The sequence below is a fragment of the Mesoplodon densirostris genome, chromosome 6, assembly GCF_025265405.1.
Source record: "Mesoplodon densirostris isolate mMesDen1 chromosome 6, mMesDen1 primary haplotype, whole genome shotgun sequence".
Lineage (NCBI taxonomy): Eukaryota > Metazoa > Chordata > Mammalia > Artiodactyla > Ziphiidae > Mesoplodon > Mesoplodon densirostris.
This window is the reverse complement of record NC_082666.1, coordinates 106,720,663-106,740,435: the sequence shown is the minus strand read 5'-3', so window position 1 is coordinate 106,740,435 and position 19,773 is coordinate 106,720,663. Positions and strand designations below refer to the sequence as shown.

Below are 19,773 nucleotides of genomic sequence, written 5' to 3'. Positions count from 1 at the left end.
TCCCATCAACCATTTTCCATCTGTCATACATTGTGTCAGATGATTTGTGTGTCTAATTTTCATGGAAAAACTTGTACCTTTACTCCAGAATAAGAAATCAAGGGGGATCAATCTATTAAAAAGATATTAATATTCCCAGACTCTGTGGCCTTCTGTATTTTCTTTTTAAGAAGATTCACCTAGTGCAAATCTTATAAATATTTTTACCATTTAATATGCCCAGACAAAATGGATACAAAAATTAGATAAAAGAGAAAACAACAAAAACAGATCCCCTTTGTTTTCAAAACATTTGATGTTTACATCGAAATATTTTGTTGAAAATGAAGTGATTTTTAATCTATAGTTAAAAGACACTATAATGATATTTAGAACATATTACAGATCTGGATTTTTACAAATAGATTTTTATTTAAAACAGGTCTCACACTGATATTAAGAAACCAGGGGCCTCCCTGGTGGCGCAGTGGTTGAGAGTCCGCCTGCCGATGCAGGGGATATGGGTTCGTGCCCCGGTCTGGGAGGATCCCATATGCCGCGGAGCGGCTGGGCCCGTGGGCCATGGCCGCTGAGCCTGCGCATCCGGAGCCTGTGCTCCGCAACGGGAGAGGCCACAACAGTGAGAGGCCCGCATACCGCAAAAAAAAAAAAAAGAAAAAAAAAAGAAAAAAGAAACCAGGCACTCTAGAACAAAATGTGGAGAGATGGCAATTATGCGATGACTTCTTAATACTCCAAGGGAAAAAGATTTTTTCCAAAGTAGTCCATCTACAATATTAACCCTTAAGATCTACTCCCCTTGATAGGTTTCAATATTATTTTCTCTTTTATGCACATTTACTTTATAATTAACTCCTACAGGAGGACATTTCTGGAAATGTTCCCAGATATCTACAGCCACACTTTCTGTCATGATCACACCATGGAAAAAGTAGGGAACATCCAGATCCTGATGATCCAGGGGGTTCATCATTACCCCTTTGAGGTCAGTCAGAATCATAATCATTCCCAGAACAGGGTCAGTCTTTACATTTGTGCCCCTAGACATGCAGATTGTAACACTACCCACCCAAAGGCAAGTTGTCTTCCTTACTCAGGTTTGCAGGGGCACCACTCACTGTGGTAGCTAGAAGAGTCCGTTGCCCCCAGCCCGGATCTGCATTCTCTACTCTCCACAGACACATCGTACTACAAATATACAAGTGGTGCTGATGAAACTTCCAGAAAGCTATAAAATAATGCATGCCAGGCACGGTAGATGAGGATTTAGAAAATGCTAACATCTTCTCTAGGAAATAAAGGTGGCATACCTATGTGGCTTTAAGCATTTTTGTGCATTAGCTGGCCCCCTGGATCTGGGAAAAAGCATCTGATTTTAAAGTTTCTCAGCCTCATTCTCTGCAATGAAATCTGAAGCTCTTCCTTCCTTCTCTGAGTCCAGAAGCTGGAATTGATACAGTGTGCTCTCTGTGATTTGTCTCTACCATTTGTTTCCAGTGACCACTTCAACTCAGATATCTCTCAATTCAGGGATCACTCCTAAACTTCAGGACGAAGGTCACTGCCCTTTTTATTCCCACCACAATTTTATGCTAGTAACCATTTACAGTGTCAATAAATTTATTTTGTAGAATGTGCCCCCTGGACTCCACCTGCTAAATCTGTTTTGTGGGCAAATCATTTGTTACTTAGCTAAACAAATTTTATAAAATCATATTTCATAAAATTGTATTCTATAAAATGTTACTTTCTTATTTTATAAAATTGGTAAATCCAGGGATTTAGGCTTAATTCTTATTTTTTAAAATGTTGGTACTCATTTTGCCAATTTTTCTCTTTTTACATATATCAGAAAATATGTTAAGAACTCAACTGTGAAGATACCACTATTTTTATTTTTTCTCACTTTTTGTACTTAACTTTTATAACAAACCTTTATTATTGCACAGGAAACAAGAAAGTTTGTTCCTTGGAAAACATCAGTCCTAAGAACGTACTAAGTTAAAGCTTAGCATGTTAGATCTGCGAGTAGCCTTGTCTTTTTTTTTTTTTTTTTTTTTTGGTATGCAGGCCTCTCACTGTTGTGGCCTCTCCCGTTGCAGAGCACAGGCTCCGGACACGCCGGCTCAGCGGTCATGGCTCACGGGTCCAGCCGCTCCGCAGCATGTGGGATCTTCCCGGACCGGGGCACGAACCCGTATCCCCTGCATCGGCAGGCGGACTCTCAACCACTGCGCCACCAGGGAAGCCCAACCTTGTCTTTTTTTTAATGATGCTTTTTTCTGAATTGGTAAAAAAAAAAAAAAAAAAAAAAAAAAAAAAGCCTTAAGGCTTAGGAACAGAAGCAAATTGAGAATTAAAATCCAAATCATTCAAATGAAGTTTGTCAGAACAGTTTGTGTGTGGAGAGGACAGCTTCTAGGCACTTCAGAGAAACCAGCAGGACAGAATTGAGAATAGCCAGCACCTTACAGTGCTTCCCACAGAAATGCTTTAATGCAAAGAGGTGACTAGATTTCACAGGGAGACCAGGGAGAGGATGCAGAGATAATTAAATCACATTCAAGCACCTGTTTACCTGGGAGGTAAGTTCCTTCATATTGTGGTCAGATGCTGTTTAGGGGGACACTGGTGCAGGGGAGGTGTTGGGAGGATGAACTCTTTTCTGAGTGATTTTGCAAGTGTGAAAATTCATCCAACAGAGATGCTAGAAAAATTTGCTCCTAGTAGCGAGCATCCAACATGATATTTTGGGACAAAAATGTGTATTTGGAAGAACTTTTCACAAAAGAGCAGTGATCGGAGGAAAAGATTCATATGGGCCTGGCTAGTAATATTCTTCCTTCACAATTTTCTTGTGGGTTCCTGAGGCCTGTTGTGACTGCTTGGAGACCTGGTCCCCAAGCAATGGCCCTCTTTGTCGTACTCAGGGTAACCCAGGAAGTTGCTTGTCTGAAGCAGAAAAGGTTCTCCCTTCCACTCATGTCCTCTTGCTGATCAGATGAACACAGGGCATCATCTACAGCTGAGAGGTGTTTGTTAACTACCTTTGTTTCATAGGACACAACTCATATATACTCTACAGTAATGTTTATCACTGTCTTTTATAATCTCAAGGTAAGAAGTAATCAGTGTTAAAATCATTCTACTGGAATAACAAAGCACATGATTTTTTTTTTCCCTAATAGTGATTGTATTTGTTTGCTAGGGCTGCCATAACAAAATACCACACTGGCTACTAGGTGGCTTAAACAACAAAAATATATTTTCTCATAGCTCTAGAGGCTAGAAGTCCAAGATCAAAGTATCAAGTTTAGTTTCTTTGAGGTCTCTCTCCTTTGATGGCTACCTTCTCGCTGTGTCCTCACATGGTTGCCCCTCAGTCTGTGCATGTCTGTGTTCTAGTATTCCCCCCTTATAAAGATACAAGTCATCTTGGATTAGAGTCCATCCATATGATCATTTTACCTTAATTTTCTCTTCCAAAGCAGTATTTCCAAGTAGAAGTTAAGCTGACTGTACAAGCAATCAGGTATTGAATAAGAGGCATTGCTATGGAGACAAAAAAACAATGGTTAATAATGGAGGCAAATTTCATACCAGTTTTTGAGTTCTGAGGGTAGACAGTTGAGAAGATCTCTAAATGTCAGGGTTAAAGCATCTTTTGTAGTTTGAATGTCCATCAGATGTTCAGGTAAACTTTCTGAGTGGTCCATATAGCAACAGGAACGAAGAAGACTGTCTAAACATGAGCTGCTGTGGAGATTTCTCTGAAGTTTATATTAAGATATCTACCTTCAGTATGCAGGACTTCAGAAAAAAAGGCAGTTTTAGTTTCAATGATTCCAAGTTAAAAGGGTGGGAGAAAATTTGGAAACACTAGTTTGGAGAGTTGTAGTCAGGTAGTGGAGGAAACTAGAAAAATTCAGGACACAGTCCAGTTTTCAGGTAATTAACAAAACTTCAAGGAAAATTAATAGCACTAGAATCTAATATCCACAATACGTATTTTGGTTTCTATCGAAAGATAATTTTTCTCTCTAAAATCACCCTCATTTCTATCAAAGATAGCCAAATTAAGACAAATTTGTTTGCAAAATAAGTCTAGATTCAATAAACTTGGTCTTATTTATATAAGTATAGCAAGGATTGTGACTGACCATATAGGCTTATTTTTTATTTTTATTTTTTGCTTTTATTAAGAGAATTTATTGCCTCTCTCTCCTCCCAATAGCTCAAACATGAAGAAGCAACATCAGAGGAAGACAGACAGAAAATGGCTCTTTGAGTTTGTCCTTCTTGGCATTGGTGAAGGAAGAGGCAGCTTTCTCAAAGTTTTTATCTGCTTAATAGGATGTAGTGGAGAAAGGGAACAAGGAAAGTCAGAGGATAAGTGAACAGGCTCTGCACCTACCAAGCATGTGTTATCCTCCTAATCGTCCCAGTAGGAATATTCCATTCATGTTCTTTGATCTGATCCTTGCATTGGAAGACACTTCTTTTGTTCATCTCTTTTTTTAATTTAATTTTTATTTTATATTGAAGTATAGTTGATTTACAATGTTGAATTAGTTTCAGGTGTACAGCAAAATGATTCAGTTATACATATACATATATCCATTCTTTTTCAGATTCTTTTGCCATATAGGTTATTACAGAATAGTGAGTAGAGTTCCCTTTGCTATACAGTAGGGTCTTGTTGATTATCTATTTTATATATAGTAGTGTGTATATGTGAATCAAAACTCCTAATTTATCCCTCCCCATACCTTTTCCCTTTAGTAACCATAAGTTTGTTTTTTAAGTCTGTGAGTTTGTTTCTCTTTTGTAATTAAGTTCATTTGTATCATGTTTTCAGATTCCACAGATAAGTGATATCATATGATACTTGTCTTTCTCTGAATTACTTCACTTAGTATGATAATCTCTACGTCAATTCATGTTACTGCAAATGGCATTATTTCATTCATTTTTATGGCTGAGTAATATTCCATTGTATATATGTACCACATCTTCTTTATCCATTCATCTGTCAATGGACATTTAAATTGCTTTCATATCCTGGTTATTGTGAATAGTGCTGCACTGAACACTGGGGTGCATGTATCTTTTGGAAGTATAATTTTCTCCAGATACATGCCTAAGAGTAGGATTGCTGGATCATATGGTACTTCTATTTTTAGTTTTTTAAGGAATCCCATAATATTCTCCATAGTGGTTGAACCAATTTACATTCCCACCAACAGTGCAGGAGGACTCCTTTTCTCCACACCCTCTCCAACATTTTTGTAGTCTACAGTTTGTAGACTTTTTGATGACGGTTACTCTGACTGGTGTGAGGTGATACCTCATTGTAGTTTTGATTTGCATTTCTCTAATAATTAGCGATGTTGAGCAGATTTTCATGTGCTTTTTGCCCATCAGTATGTCTTCTTTGGAGAAATGTCTATTTAGATCTTCTGTCCATTTTTTGATTGGGTTGTTTGCTTTTTTGATATTGAGCTGCATGAGCTATTTGTATACTTTGGAGATTATTCCATTGTCAGTCTCATCATTTGCAAATATTTTCTCCCATTCTGTAGGTTGTCTTTTTGTTTTGTTTATGGTTTCCTTTGCTGTGCAAAAGCTTTTAAGTTTGATTAGGTCCCATTTGTTTATTTTAGTTTTTGTTTTCTTTCCTCTAGGAGGTGGATCCAAAAAGATATTGCTGCTGTGAAAGAGTGTTCTGCCTGGATTTTCCTCTAAGTGTTTTATAATATCCAGTCTTACATTTAGGTCTTTAATGCATTTTGAGTTTATTTTTGTCTGTGATGTTAGAAAATTGTTCTAATTTCATTTTTTTTACATGTAGCTGTCCAGTTTTCCCAGCACCACTTATGGAAGAGACTGTCTTTTCTCCATTGTATATTCCTGCCTCTTTTGTCATAGATTAATTGACCATAGTTGTGTGGGTTTATTTCTGGGCTTTCTATTGTGTTCCATTGATCTATATTTCTGTTTTTGTGCAAGTACCATACTGATTACTGTAGCTTTGTAATATAGTCTGAAGACAGTGAGCCTGATTCCTCAAGCTCCATTTTGCTTTCATAGTATGATTTGGCTATTTGGGGGTTTGTGTTTCTATACACATTTTAAAATTTTCTGTTCTAGTTCTGTGAAAAATGCCATTGGTGGGGGCTTTCCTGGTGGTCCGGTGGTTGGGACTTCACCTTCCAATGAGGAGGATGCAGGTTCGATCCCTGGTCAGGGAGTTGGGATCCCACATGCCATGCAACCAAAAAAACACACACAAAAAAACAAAAACCAACACATAAAACAGAAGCAATATTGTAACAAATTCAATAAAGACTTTAAAAATGGTCCACATGAAAAAAATCTAAAAAAAAAAATTCCACTGGTAATTTAATAGGGATTGCATTGAATCTGTAGATTGCCTTAAGTAGTATAGTCATTTTGACAGTATTGATTCTTCCAATCCAAGCACATGGTATATCTCTCCATCTGTTTGTGTCACTTTCGATTTCTTTCATCAGCATCTTAGAGTTTTCAGAGTACAGGTCTTTTGTCTCCTTAGGTAGATTTATTTATAGGTATTTATTCTCTTTGATGTGATGGTAAATGGGATTCCTTCCATAATTTCTCTTTCTGATCTTTTGTTTTTGGTGTATAGGAATGAAAGAGATTTCTGTGTATTAATTTTGTATTCTGTGACTTTACTGAATTCATTGATGTGGTGTATCACACTGATTGATATGTGGAGATTGAAAAATCCTTGCATCCTTGGGATAAATCCCACTTGATCATGGTGTCTGAGCCTTTTAATGCGTTGTTGGATTCACTTTGCTAGTATTTTGTAAATGATTTTTGAGTCTATGTTCATCAGTGATATTGACTTATTTTTTCTTTTTGTGTAGTACCTTTGTTTGGTTTTGGTATCAGGGTGATTATGGCCTCATAGGATGAGTTTGGGAATGTTTCTTCTTCTGAAATTTTATGGAATAGTTTCAGAAGAACAGGTGTTTAGTGTTCTCTAAATGCTTGATAGAATTCACCTGTGAAGCCATCTGATCTTGGACTTTTGTTTGTTGGGAGCTTCTTTTTTTAAAATAAATTTTAATAAATTTAAAAAGTAAATTTATTTATTTATTTTATTTTTGGCTGCATTGGGTGTTTGTTGTTGTATGTAGGCTTTCTTTTTTTAGTTGTGGCAAGCAGGGGCTACTCTTCATTGTGGTGCATGGGCTACTCATTGCGGTGGCTTCTCTTGTCGCAGAGCATGGGATCTAGGCACGTGAGCTTCAGTAGTTGTGGCATGCAGGCTCAGCAGCTGTGGTTCGTGGGCTCTAGAGAGCAGGCTTAGTAGTTGTGACCCACGGGCTTTGTTGCTCTGTGACATGTGGGATCTTCCTGGACCAGGGTTCGAACCCGTGTCCCCTGCCTTGGCAGGTGGTTTCTTAACAACTGCGCCACCAGGGATGCCCTGTTGGAGTTTCTTCATCACAGTTTCAATTTCAGGACTTGTGATTTGTCTGTTCATATTTTCTATTTCTTCCTGGTTCAGTCTTCGAAGGTTGTACCTTTCTAAGAATTTGTCCATTTCTTCTAGGTTGTGCATTTTACAGGCATATAGTTTCTGGTCGTAGTCTCTTATGAGCTTTTGTATTTCTGTGGTGTCCATTGTAACTTCTTTTGTATTTCTAATTTTATCGCTTTGAGCTCTCCCCATTTTTTTCTTGATGATGCTGGCTAATGGTTTATCAATTTTGTTTATCTTTTCAAAGAACCAGCTTCTAGTTTCATTGATCTTTCCTACTGTTTTCTTTGTCTCTCATTTATTTCTGCTCTGATCTATATGATTTCTTTCCTTCTACTTAATTTGGGTTTTGTTTGTTCTCCTTTCTCTAGTTGCTTTACGTATAACGTTAGGCTGTTTATTTGAGATTTTTCTTGTTTCCTGAGGTAAGATTTTATCACTATAAACTTCCCTCTTAGAAATGTTTCTGCTGCATCCCATAGGTTTTGGATCTTCATGTTTTTGTTTTCATTCGTAGGTATTTTTTAATTTTTGCTTTGATTTCTTCAGTGATACATTGGTTGCTTATAGCATATTGTTTAGCCTCCATGTATTTGTGTTTTTTACAGTTTTTTTTCTTGTAGTTGATTTCTAATCTCATAGCATTGTGTTTGGAATAGGTGCTTCATATGATTTCAATTTTCTTAAATTTACCAAGGCTCACTTTGTGGCGCAGCGTGTGATCTATCCTGGAGAATGTTTCATGTGCACTTGAGGAGAATGTGTATTCTGTTGCTTTCAGATGGAATGTTCTCTAAATATCAATTAAGTCCTTCTGGTCTAATGTATCATTCAAGGCCTGTGTTTTCATATTGATTTTGTCTGGATGATCTGTGCATTGATGAAAGTGGGGTGTTAACATCCCCCAATACTATTGTGTTACTGTCAATTTCTCCTTTTATGGCTATTAGCATTTGCCTTATATATTGAGGCGTTCCTATGTTGGGTGAATATATATTTACAATTGTTGAATCTTCTTCTTGGATTGATTCCTTGATCATTATGCAGTGTCTTGGTCCTTCTTGGTCCTTGTTACAGTCTTTATTTTAGAGTCTATTTTGTCTGATATGACTATTGCTACGCTGGCTTTCCTTTGATTTCCATTTGTATGGAATACCTTTCTTTTACCCTCTCACTTTCAGTCTGTGTGGGTGTCTAGATCTAAAGTGAGTTTCTAGTAGGCAGCATATATATGGTTCTTGCTTTTGTATCTGTTCAGCCAGTCTATGTCTTTTGGTTGGAGCATTTAGTCTCTTTACTTTTAATGTAATTATCAATATGTATGTTCTTACTGTCATTTTGTTCATTGTTTTGGGTTTGTTTTTGTAGCTCTTTTTTCTTCCCTTCCTCTTTTGTTCTCTTCCCTTGTGGTTTGATGACCATCTTTAGTGTTGCATTTGGGTTGCTTTTTCTTTGTGTATCTATTGTAGATTTCTGGTTTGCATTTCCCATGAGGTTTTGATATAGCAGAATGTATATATATATATATATATATATATATATATATATATATATATATATATATATATATGAAAAGTTGCTTTAAGTTGCTGGTCTCTTAATTTCAAATGCATTTCCAATATCCTGCATTTGTACTCTCCTCTTCTCATGATTGCTTGTTTTGATATCATATTTGTGAGTGGATGATTTCCTACCTTTACTGTATGTTTGCCTTTAATGGTGAGCTTTCCCATTCATAATTTTCTTTTTTTCTAGTTGTGGCATTTTCTTTTTCATCTAGAGAAGTCCCTTTAGCATTTGTTGTAAAGCTGGTTTGATGGTGCTGAATTCTCTTAGCTTTTGTTTGTCTATAAAGCTTTTGATTTCTCTGTCAGGTCTGAATTAGAGCCTTGCTGGGTACAGTATTTTTGGTCGTAGGTTTTTGCCTTTCATCACTGTAAATATATTGGGCCACTCCCTTCTGGCCTGCAGAGTTTCTGCTGAAAAAATCAGCTGATAAGCTTACTGGGGTTTCCTTGTATGTTATTTGTTGTTTTTCTCTTGTTGCTTTTAATGTTTTCTTTGTCTTTAATTTTTGTCCATTTCATTCATGTGTGTTGGCATGTTCCTCTTTGGGTTTGCCCTGTATTTCACTCTCTGTGCTTCCTGGACTTGAGTGACTGTTCCTTTTCCATGTTAGGGAAGTTTTTGGCTATTATCTCTTCAAATATTTTTTCAGCCCCTCTGTCTCTCTCTTCTCCTTCTGGGACCCCTATAATGTGAATGTTGGCACATTTAATGTTGTCCCAGAGGTCTCTTAGACTGTCCTCATTTGTTTTCATGTTTTTTCTTTATTCGGTTCCAAAGCAGTGATTTTCACCAATCTGTCTACCAGCTCACTTATTTATTCTTCTGCCTCATTTATTCTGCTATTGATTACTTGTAGAGTATTTTTCATTTCAGTTATTGTTTATCTCTGTTTTTTAAAACTTCTAGCTCTTTGTTTAAACTTTCATCTATGTTCTTGGTCTGTGCCTCCATTCTTTTTCCAGTTACTTGTATCATCTTTACTATCATTACTCTGAATTCTTTTTCAGGAAGATTGCCTATCATCTCCACTTCACTTAGGTGTTCTTCCAGAGTTTGATGATGTTCCTTCATCTGGAACACATTTCTCTGCCTTTTGTGTTTTTAGCCTCCTATCCTCAGGCTGCAGGATCTTGGCTCCTCTCACTTCTGGTGCCTGCCCCCTGATGGGTGAGGTTGGTCCAGGAGCTTGTGCAGTCTTCCTGGTGGTAGGGACTGGTGCCTGCCCACTGGTGAGTGGAGCTGGGTTTTCTCCCTCTGGTGGGCAGGGCTGTGTCAAGTGGTTTTTAGAGGCGGCTGTGCGATCAGAATAAATTTAGGCAGCCTGTCTGCTCATGGGAGGGTCTGTGTTCCCACCCTGTTGGTTGTTTGCCCTGAGGCATCCCAGAACTGGAGACTGCAGGCTATTGGGTGGGGCCAGGTCTCAGTGCCCAAATGGTGACCTCCAGGAAAGCTCACACCAAAAAATATTCCCTGGGTCCTCTGCCACCAGTGTTCTTGCCCCCACAGTGAGCCACAGCCAACTTCTTCCTCCCCAGGAGACCCGCCAAGACCCTCAGGTAGGTCTGACCCAAGGTTTTATGGAGTTACTGCTTTGCCCTGAGTCCCAGTACACATGAAACCTTGTGTGCACCCTCCAAAAGTGGAGTCTCTTTCCCCCAATCCTGTGGAGCTCCTGCCCTCAAGTCCCACTGGCCTTCAAGATCAACTGCTCTGGGATCTCCTCCTCTCATTGCCATGTCCCCAGGCTGAGGAGCCTCACGTGGGTCTCAGAACTCTCACTCCTGTGGGAAAACCTCTGTGATATGATGATTATTTTCCACTTTCTGGGTCACCCACCCAGCAGGTATGAGATTTGATTATATCACAAAAGCACCCCTCCTACCATCTAGTTGTAGCTTCTTCTTTGTCTCTGGATGTAGAATGTCTTTTTTGTATGTTCAAGTCTTTTTTGTTGATGGTTGTTCCACAGTTCGTTGTGATTTGGGTGGTTTCCTGAGAGGAGGTGAGCTCACATCCTTCTACTCTGCCATCTTTCTCTCTACCCTCTCTCCTGAATGTCACTGTGAGGAGTTCTGGCTTCTTAAAGTTCAATTTTGATTGAAATTCATTAAGGACTTCAGGCTTTACCTCTGGTCAACCACTATCTCTGCAGAATATCTCCAGGGTTTGAGGGAAATCTCCCATATAGGCTCTTTTAAATCTGCTTTGCTGGAACTTTTTATAAGGAATCTCCAGATTAAACTTTTAATAGTCCCTTGAGGCTAAGAAGCCAAGCCAATCATTTGACATCTATAGATTTGGGTGAATTCTTCTCCTCAATGTCCCCCAAATATTCTGAGGTTCTTGCATTTGCCAGGAAGTGACCTTCCTTACTCAGCTAGTAAGGCTGCTGGGAACTCTAAGCAAGGTACCACACTATTTTCCCAAGGGGCTTTATTGGCTCCATGAAGTCAACCTTAGTTTCTTAAAGCTGTTTGGTCAAACCTAAGTTTATGTATATCTCTCTCAAATATGACATTCTAGGCAAAACTTTAGTAATATAATCAATGTTTGCAATTATGTGCTATTATAAGGAGAACAGATTCTTATTGAAATTATGCAAATAACTATATTGCCAAGAAAATAAGAATGTTCACTGAAAGCTTCTGAATTCTGGAGGAATCGGGTAGGGAGAAAAAGACAAATGATTCAATTTTGCTTTGGTATAATTTACCAAACTGCTCTAAGCTTAAGAGAGAAAAACAAATTTTCCTACATTTGGAGAAACAAAATTTAAAAAAAAAAACCAGCATTGTTTCAAATGTAAAAATCATAGGGCTTCCCTGGTGGTGCAGTGGTTGAGAGTCTGCCTGTGATGCAGGGGACACGGGTTCGTGCCCCGGTCTGGGAGGATCCCACATGCCGTGGAACAGCTGGGCCTGTGAGCCATGGCCGCTGAGCCTGCGCGTCCGGAGCCTGTGCTCCGCAACGGGAGAGGCCACAACAGTGAGAGGCCCGCGTACCACGAAAAAAAAGTCATAAAATGGGGCTTTCCTGGTGGCACAGTGTTTAAGAATCTGCCTGCCAGTGCAGGGAACATGGGTTCGAGACCTGGTCCAGGAAGATCCCACATGCCGTAGAGCAACTAAGCCCACGTGCCACAACTACTGAGCCTGCGTTCTAGAGCCCATGAGCCACAACTACTAAAGCCCACGAGCCACAACTACTGAAGCCCATGCACCTAGAGCCCATGCTCTACAACAAGAGAAGCCACTGCAATGAGAAGCCCACGCACCACAACGAAGAGTAGCTGCCATTCGCTGCAACTAGAGAAAGCCCACACACAGCAACAAAGACCCAATGCAGCCAAAAATAAATAAAATAAATAAATTTATTTTTAAAATCATAAAATATTATAACCATCTTCTTCAGTTTACTTAGTCCCATGTAATTACTTCTTGTTTTGTTTGGTCTTTTGTTAGAAGTTTTATGAAACCGTCAATTTCTCCATTAGGGTTTTGTAAATTCTTAGTTCAGTGTAATGATTTGAAATTCATCAGAAACTTGTGTTCTAGAATACTTGTTAGATCCGTTTCCATGAATTTCTCTGAACATGAAACACATTTTCAGGAAGCTTTTGTAAAAGCATCTGAGTAAAACCATTGTCTAAGTAATAAAAGACAAATATCCATTACTAAAAATTTGATTCATTCTAATGGAATTGACAAGAAAATTTATCTCTGTGACACAAAACATTTAAGATAATAACTAGAATTATGACTGATAACATTATACTAGGACATATCCAATTTTAGGAATTTCATATACTTTCCAGAACATTTATATTAATAACATTCACCCTTATGATATAACCTAGAGTTTATGATCATTTATTTAGCAATGCTTCCCATGTAAGTAACATACCAAATAAGCCTAATGAGTTTCATAGCTCTCTTTTCTAATAAGATAAAACAAATCTTTTAAGGTGTTCCAAGGGGCCTCTGGAAAACCTGAATGTTATTTCTAGGTCAATAAGACTTCATTTAGAATTTGACTTGGGGGAAAATCTACTTTTTCAAAAATAAAAATGTTTTAAAACACTTTGTCAAATATGATCATATGTCACTGTGAATTAATATTTAGTTATCAATTTAATCAAAGTGACAAAGATTCACATGTAAATACAGATAGTTAAATAGTGTAAAAAGACTTAGCTCTTTTAATATTGGAAGCACTCAGTTTTTCTTCAAAATTATCAAAGACTCATCAAGACAAAATGTACAATATTTGTTTTGCTAGACAGATTACATTAAATGTAAAAAAAAGTCTTTGTTTACAATTTCTCATTAAGAGCACACCAATAATTAAGAAAATTTTGCAAAAAGAGAGAAAAAACAAACTTTAATTTTCTACCAGCTTACTTTGGATATTAAAACTCAATCACTTTATTAAATTCATTCTAATCTTAGACCTGACTACGCATAAAATTCCTTTCTAAAGATTCCTTTTTAACAAACCTCTTACAACTTTCTCTGTCCATTTTGATTTGTCCCTTGTTCTCTTTCCCATTTAGAAGTTACCAGCTTTAGGACAAAAATCACTTAACAAAGTTTTTACATTAACAAAAACATCTCCATACCTTACACTTTTTCTTACCCCAAAACATATTCTAATTTCCTTATAATTCCTAGTAGCTTTAACCACATATATTATTTACAATTCTTAATCCTTTGAAGCTTTAATTTTTTTGTAAAGATAAAGTTAAAAATTATTAACTGTGTAAGTATTTTGTGGCTTGGCAAACTTATAAATACATTTCATAATTTCTAGAAACATATTCTACTTCATAGTACAAGCTTTTAATGAAGCACAAGACATGTTTACTAATAGAACCAAACATATTTAGTGTGTAATAAGAGGTCAAAAGTAGGTAAACTTATACTCGTTCAGCAATTAATATTTCAGTATTTTGTCTTAGTTGGAAATGATCTAGACATTCAATTCATTTAATTTAACTTAGCAAAACTCTAAGGGTACAATTTATCAAAGGCATTTAGAAAACTATTTAGGTTGACATAGCAAAAACAATTATTGCTAAAAAAAGTTTACCTAACAGAATTCTTATCTTATGTCTATTTAATTAATTTGTTCTTAACAATCACTCAGATTACTCATGACAATTTCATAAGATGTTAAAGTAGTGTTAGCCATCATCTTAAATTATTATTATTATTACTTTTTTTCTGAGAAATTTTGTAAAAGAGATAACATGAGCTTATTTGACTTTTAGTAAAACTACATAGCATAAAGCTATTATACTTAATGCTGATAACTCTTAAGATATGTCTGTATTAATTAAACCATTAAACCTGAACTAGATTTTACTTACCAAAAATTATCCTAGATCATGTGAATTTGAAAAATTTAAGTTTACTCACTCAGATAGCTACAGTCTTTTATTAGTTATGGAGAAGACTTTTAAGTCTTCTTGCCCTTTAAGTGTACTTGCCCTTGATAAACAATTTTAAGGAGACTGTGATTTAGAGTTTGAGCAAGAGAGGGTTTTTTTTGGTGGTTTTTGTTTAAAAAAAAACCTCTTTCTTTTTTTTTCTTTAAATTTTAGTTTGAGGATCTAACAATTGAGATAATCTGGGCTCAGTCTCAGGCAATGTGGCTGTGTTTACATTTCAAAGACATGGTAAGATTTATAACTTTAAGGGACAGAGAAAAAAATGTAAATTTTCTTCTGTGAGTTTTGGAGTGTATTTTTCTATTATCATAAGTCTCAGGGTAATTATTATTTTAAAAACTTTTTCTTCTTAAGTACAGGACAATTTTGCTCCAATTATCCTCAACTTTTATAATATCTACAAGAATTTGAGAGCAATAGGTTTCAGGGTTGGTGAAGATAAATGGGCCTTGACTTGTTCCTAAGTTGCATTTCTGGTTTTGTAGAGATTTGGAAGACAAACATAATTGTTTCTATTAGCTCTTGAATATTGGCTGCCAACTGATCTTTTCCTAATTATTTGTAGGAGAGCCTAAGGAATTGCTGAGGAGATGGGGCAATTTTTAAAATTTTTCTTAAAAAGGGGAATTCACGTTGGATCTTTATTTTAAGTCTAATTTCTGTTATTTCATCTTAATAACGATTCCCTAAGGCTAGCTGTTATACATTATTTTTCCTTTCAATTTGATCCTTCCATAAATACCAATATGACAGCTGTTTATGATGAGAGCTCTCAAAAAGGTAATCTTTTAAATACAACAAATTTAAAGGATACATCATCTGGCCATTGAGGAGTAAGACCTTTCATTAATTTCAAATAGTGACTCAAATCAGTAAGGCTTTTTATGGAACGACCCAGAGGTAATTTTCAGGCTTAGAATAAATCCTTACCATGGATGAAATAAGCATACTTTCAGATGGAGAGAGCACAGATGATATAGCCCCTATAATGTGAAAATTCATTTCCAAGGATAATCTAAGAAAGCAAAGGCCTTCATTGCACAGGCAGTAAGGGTGGTATAATGCAAACTGTGTCCCTGGTCTCTCCTGGGAATTTGAGGCACCTCTGATCCCAAACCTACTAATCTGTGGCATCAGGCATATGCTGCTGGAATGGGACTTTTCCAACACTAACAAGGCAGTGAAGGTTGAAGCAACAAAGGCCCCTTATGGACTGGGTCCCCTTAAGACAAACTCCTCTGACAGCTGGCACAACAAGACTAGAGTGTGCTGTTTATGACTTTGTGTCTCAGAACCCCAGTCAATTCAACTGGTTACCAGATGCACCCCAGTAAATACACCATCCAGATGGTGGAGACCAGAGAGAATATTCTCACTGGACAAAAAGCCAAACTCTCAGGACATAGAAAAATACAGAAGGAAAAATCTCATCCAGTTTTTATATAGAGGACTGACAGCAACGTTTGTCTTAATAGACACTGGACTGGAGAGAACTGTTAACTCACCAGTCTGTGAGGCTGTCTCAAACAGCAGGCTTATAGGGCCTATGCCTGTATTCTGCCCTATGGTTCTTTCTTCTTATGAAACATGACTCAGGAGACAGAGACAAAGAAAAACAGTGACTATCTCTGGGAGGAAAGGATTAAGAAAAACTGAGACGAGATTACTCATTTCCAAAAACCAAATTTTCTGTGTCACAAGGATCTTGCTCCATAAGTATTTTCTTCTGCTAATCTAAATTTAGAGATAGAGAAAAGGAGACTCTTAAGCACTTTCCCTCCCACCAGACCTTACAGGCCTGGGAAGTTGAGGAGATAAGAAATGTTACCTTCTGCTGGCCTTTGTCATGTGTCCTAGGATCTCTCAGCTGCAGCAGTCTTGTGGTGGGAAGCAGGGTTTAGCCAGCCTCCTGGTTGTCTTGTCAGCTGTTGAGGAGGAAGAAATGTCCCTGCCAACCTTCTTGAGTTAAAGAAGTAACAAGGTTTATACATTCTTCTTGACCCTACATTCCCTATCTCTGGTGCTAATGATGTCTTTCTACATCCTGGTACAGGGAGGGCACCATTCACATGAGATATTAATTTCCTGCTTTCATGGAGACAGATAGGAAGGTCAGTGTGTCTCTCTTGCATCAGTCATTTCTTCAGTAACTTTAATTCAAAGTAATATTCCACTGAGGCATATTTTGGAGCATCCTGCCCTGGGCACCAACAAAGTCAAATGGTTTAGAGAGAAAGCAAGTCCCTTTGTCAGCAGTGACCTGTGCTCATGGTGATTGTTATTGCATCTCCAGAATACTATTGGGCTGGGTGCTCAAGAAACAGAGCTGTGAAAACATGGCTCCTGTCTCTTATAATTTATAGTACCAATGTTTCAAAGAAAAACTTTTATTTAGTGCCTCCTTTGTGTTAGACAATAATGCTGGTATATTTTCAAGATATACAAATAATAGAAAGAGACATGTATGGTACTTGAATTGTAGTGAGACATTAAAAATTTCCCCCCCCCAAAAATCTTTTTCTTTATATTTATAAGAAAAAAAATGTGGATTCATTTTGGATAAAATAAAGAAAATGTATGAAGTGATAAATCTAACCTGAGAAAGTAGAAAAGAACACGGTACACAGGCTCTGAGCATTCTACTCACAGAAAATATTGTCCTGTTCTTTTGCAATATGGACTTGTTCCCCTGTCCCTATGTCTGTCTCTTCCCCTCTCTGTTTCTGCCCCTCTTCTCTCTCTCCCTCACACATACACACATTCACTCCCCTACCAAAAAACCCATTGACTAAATGTTAATTGGCAGGCACTGTGCTCAAACTGAGGCTACAGTGGTGAGTTAAAAACAGAGATCATTTTTCCATCCTCATCAAACTTATATTCCAAGATGGAGAAAGTGAATACTAATCAAAGAGTCACACAACCATAATATTGCAACCACAACTAACAACCATAACCACGGAGTTAAGCTAAGTAGGCCACTATTGTCAGCTGTCTCTCAACCCTCAGTAGAGTGTGTTCCACTTAAAGGCCTTGAGTAAGTCAATATTCTGTTGAGAAAATCCAGGGAATTTCTCAGTCTTCCACATCTGAAATTATGCAGTTTGGAATGTCAGGAACAAGAGTGAGGGGAAAGGTCATTCAGAACTGCAGCTAACCAGTTTCTCTCTTTCTGACTGCTGCAATAACCTCCTAGTTTATCCTGTGTTTACTCCTGTTCCTCTGGCCTGTTCACAGAGCTGCCAAAGTGGTCCCTTAAAATTTAAGCCTGATTGTGCCACTCTATACTCAAAATCATCCATTGAATTCAATTTAATTACAATAAATCCAAAGTTCTCACCAAGGCCTCAAAGTCCTTTTTGATCTGTTCTCCCCTTCTCCCATGTCTCTCTTGGCCTCATTCCTACCACTCTCCCCCCTTGTTTTCTGTAATCCAGCCAAACTTGCTTCTTTTCCAGTTTTTACTAAAAGACTACTTAGTAGACAAACAATTTATTTTAAATTAGGCAAAAAATTTAATAAGACACTTAACCAAAGAAGATACATGAATGGTAAATAAGCAACATTTTAAAATGTTCAGCATTATTAGTCATCAGAGAAAAGTTAAAACCACAATGCAAATAACTTCACATCTACTAGAATGACTAAAATTAAAAAGATTGATAGCATCAAATGTTAGTAAGGATGGAGAACAACCAGAAGTCTCATACATTCCTGAAGAAAATGTGAAATGATGTACTACTTTGGAAAACAGTTCGGCATTAATACAACCCCCTAATTTCACCCCCTAGGAATTTAAATGAGAAAAATATGTCCACACAAAATGTGTACATGAACGTTCATAGAAACAACTTTATTCATGATTGTGAAACTGAGTAGAATCCTGTGGGGCTTTCCCAGTGACAGACTCCCAGTGTTCCCTGCTTCTTGTTTGTAGAAAAAAGCTTTAGTCTCCTAGGCCTCCCTTGATTTCCAAAGAGCAGTTAATGATTATAGAACTGACCAAATTCAGAAACAAAGGAAAAGCAGTCAAGCAAGAAAAGTAACAATAGATTGAAAAACAGTGTTGTCTATATCCCTTTCTCCTCAAGGGCTATAGATAACAGTCTGACACATATCCTTGATGTGGTGCTCCAAGGACAATGGTGCTTCAAGGACAAAGGACAACCCTCTCTGAAAAAGTGTCAGCGTTACACCCCTTATCAGACCCTTAATTGCCCTCCCCACCATGTTGTGATGGTTATGAAATTCCTGAGCCCAGCTGGGCGATGAGACCTGTCCCAAATAAGAAAAGGCATCTTCCCTGTCCCACTGCCACTCTATAGAAGGAAAGTATATGTGCCTCGACCAATCAGTAAATGAAATTTTCACCTTGAACCATTCCTTTGTTTTCTGGCTATGAAAAGTGATCAATAGCACATGTTTGGGGTCGACTCTCCCAGACTACTAGGAAATCAGCCTGCTGTTCTGGCAGAGACACTTTCCTCTAATAAATTCTATCTTTACATTCTGCCTTGTGTCTGGAAATTCTTTTCCAACCCACGTTTGGACCACGACACTTGAGTGTTTTTTGGAGACACTAAGGCTGTCCACCTGATGGAGGATTTGACTTCGTGCTGATCACAAGCATGTAGGTCCCAGACTGGTTGGAACAAGAAGGCTGATGATTAAGGTTCCCAAAACATCACCCTGTCACCTCTCCACCAACTAATCAAAAGAATGTCCATGAACTGATAATTCACCCTGAGACCCTCACTCCTAATGTTGCCTTTAGAAACACTTGCCCAAAAGTCTTCAGGGAATTTGGGTCTTTTGAGCATTAGCTGCCTGTTATCCTTACTTCGCATTCTGCAAATAAACACTGTACTTTGCTTCACCACGACTGGTATCAGTAGATTGGCTTTGCTCTGCATTGGGTGAGTGAATCTGTGTTTGGTTTGGCAATAATTTTGGCAACCATGAAGGGGTCACCATCCCCAGTGGGCATCTCAACCATAGCACACTGGCCCCTGACCAGTGGCAGCTCATGGATACGACTCAGCAGCTGCTTGAGCACCTTTGTCTCAGAGATGGCCCTGAACACTTGCCACTGACCAGGCATCATTGGCCCATGGCACTTTTGATTTCTGTGGTAAAGGGGAAAAGACTCATGCTTTGCTGGTTGAGATTTCTCTAGTAAGTAGTGGAACTTGTGTGTGATAATACCAGGGTATTCATTCTC

The 19,773-nt window shown here is 37.8% G+C and overlaps 1 long non-coding RNA gene across 1 annotated transcript; it reads right to left on the bottom strand.

The window, feature by feature from the left end:
- Positions 1-1,780: 1,780 nt before the first annotated feature.
- Positions 1,781-16,507, bottom strand: LOC132492661 (uncharacterized). The gene is made up of 3 exons (XR_009532843.1): positions 16,381-16,507; positions 3,469-3,552; positions 1,781-2,282 (listed from the first exon to the last, which is right to left on the bottom strand). It is a non-coding gene; the product is annotated as an uncharacterized LOC132492661 (long non-coding RNA).
- Between the last annotated feature and the right edge of the window lie 3,266 nt (positions 16,508-19,773).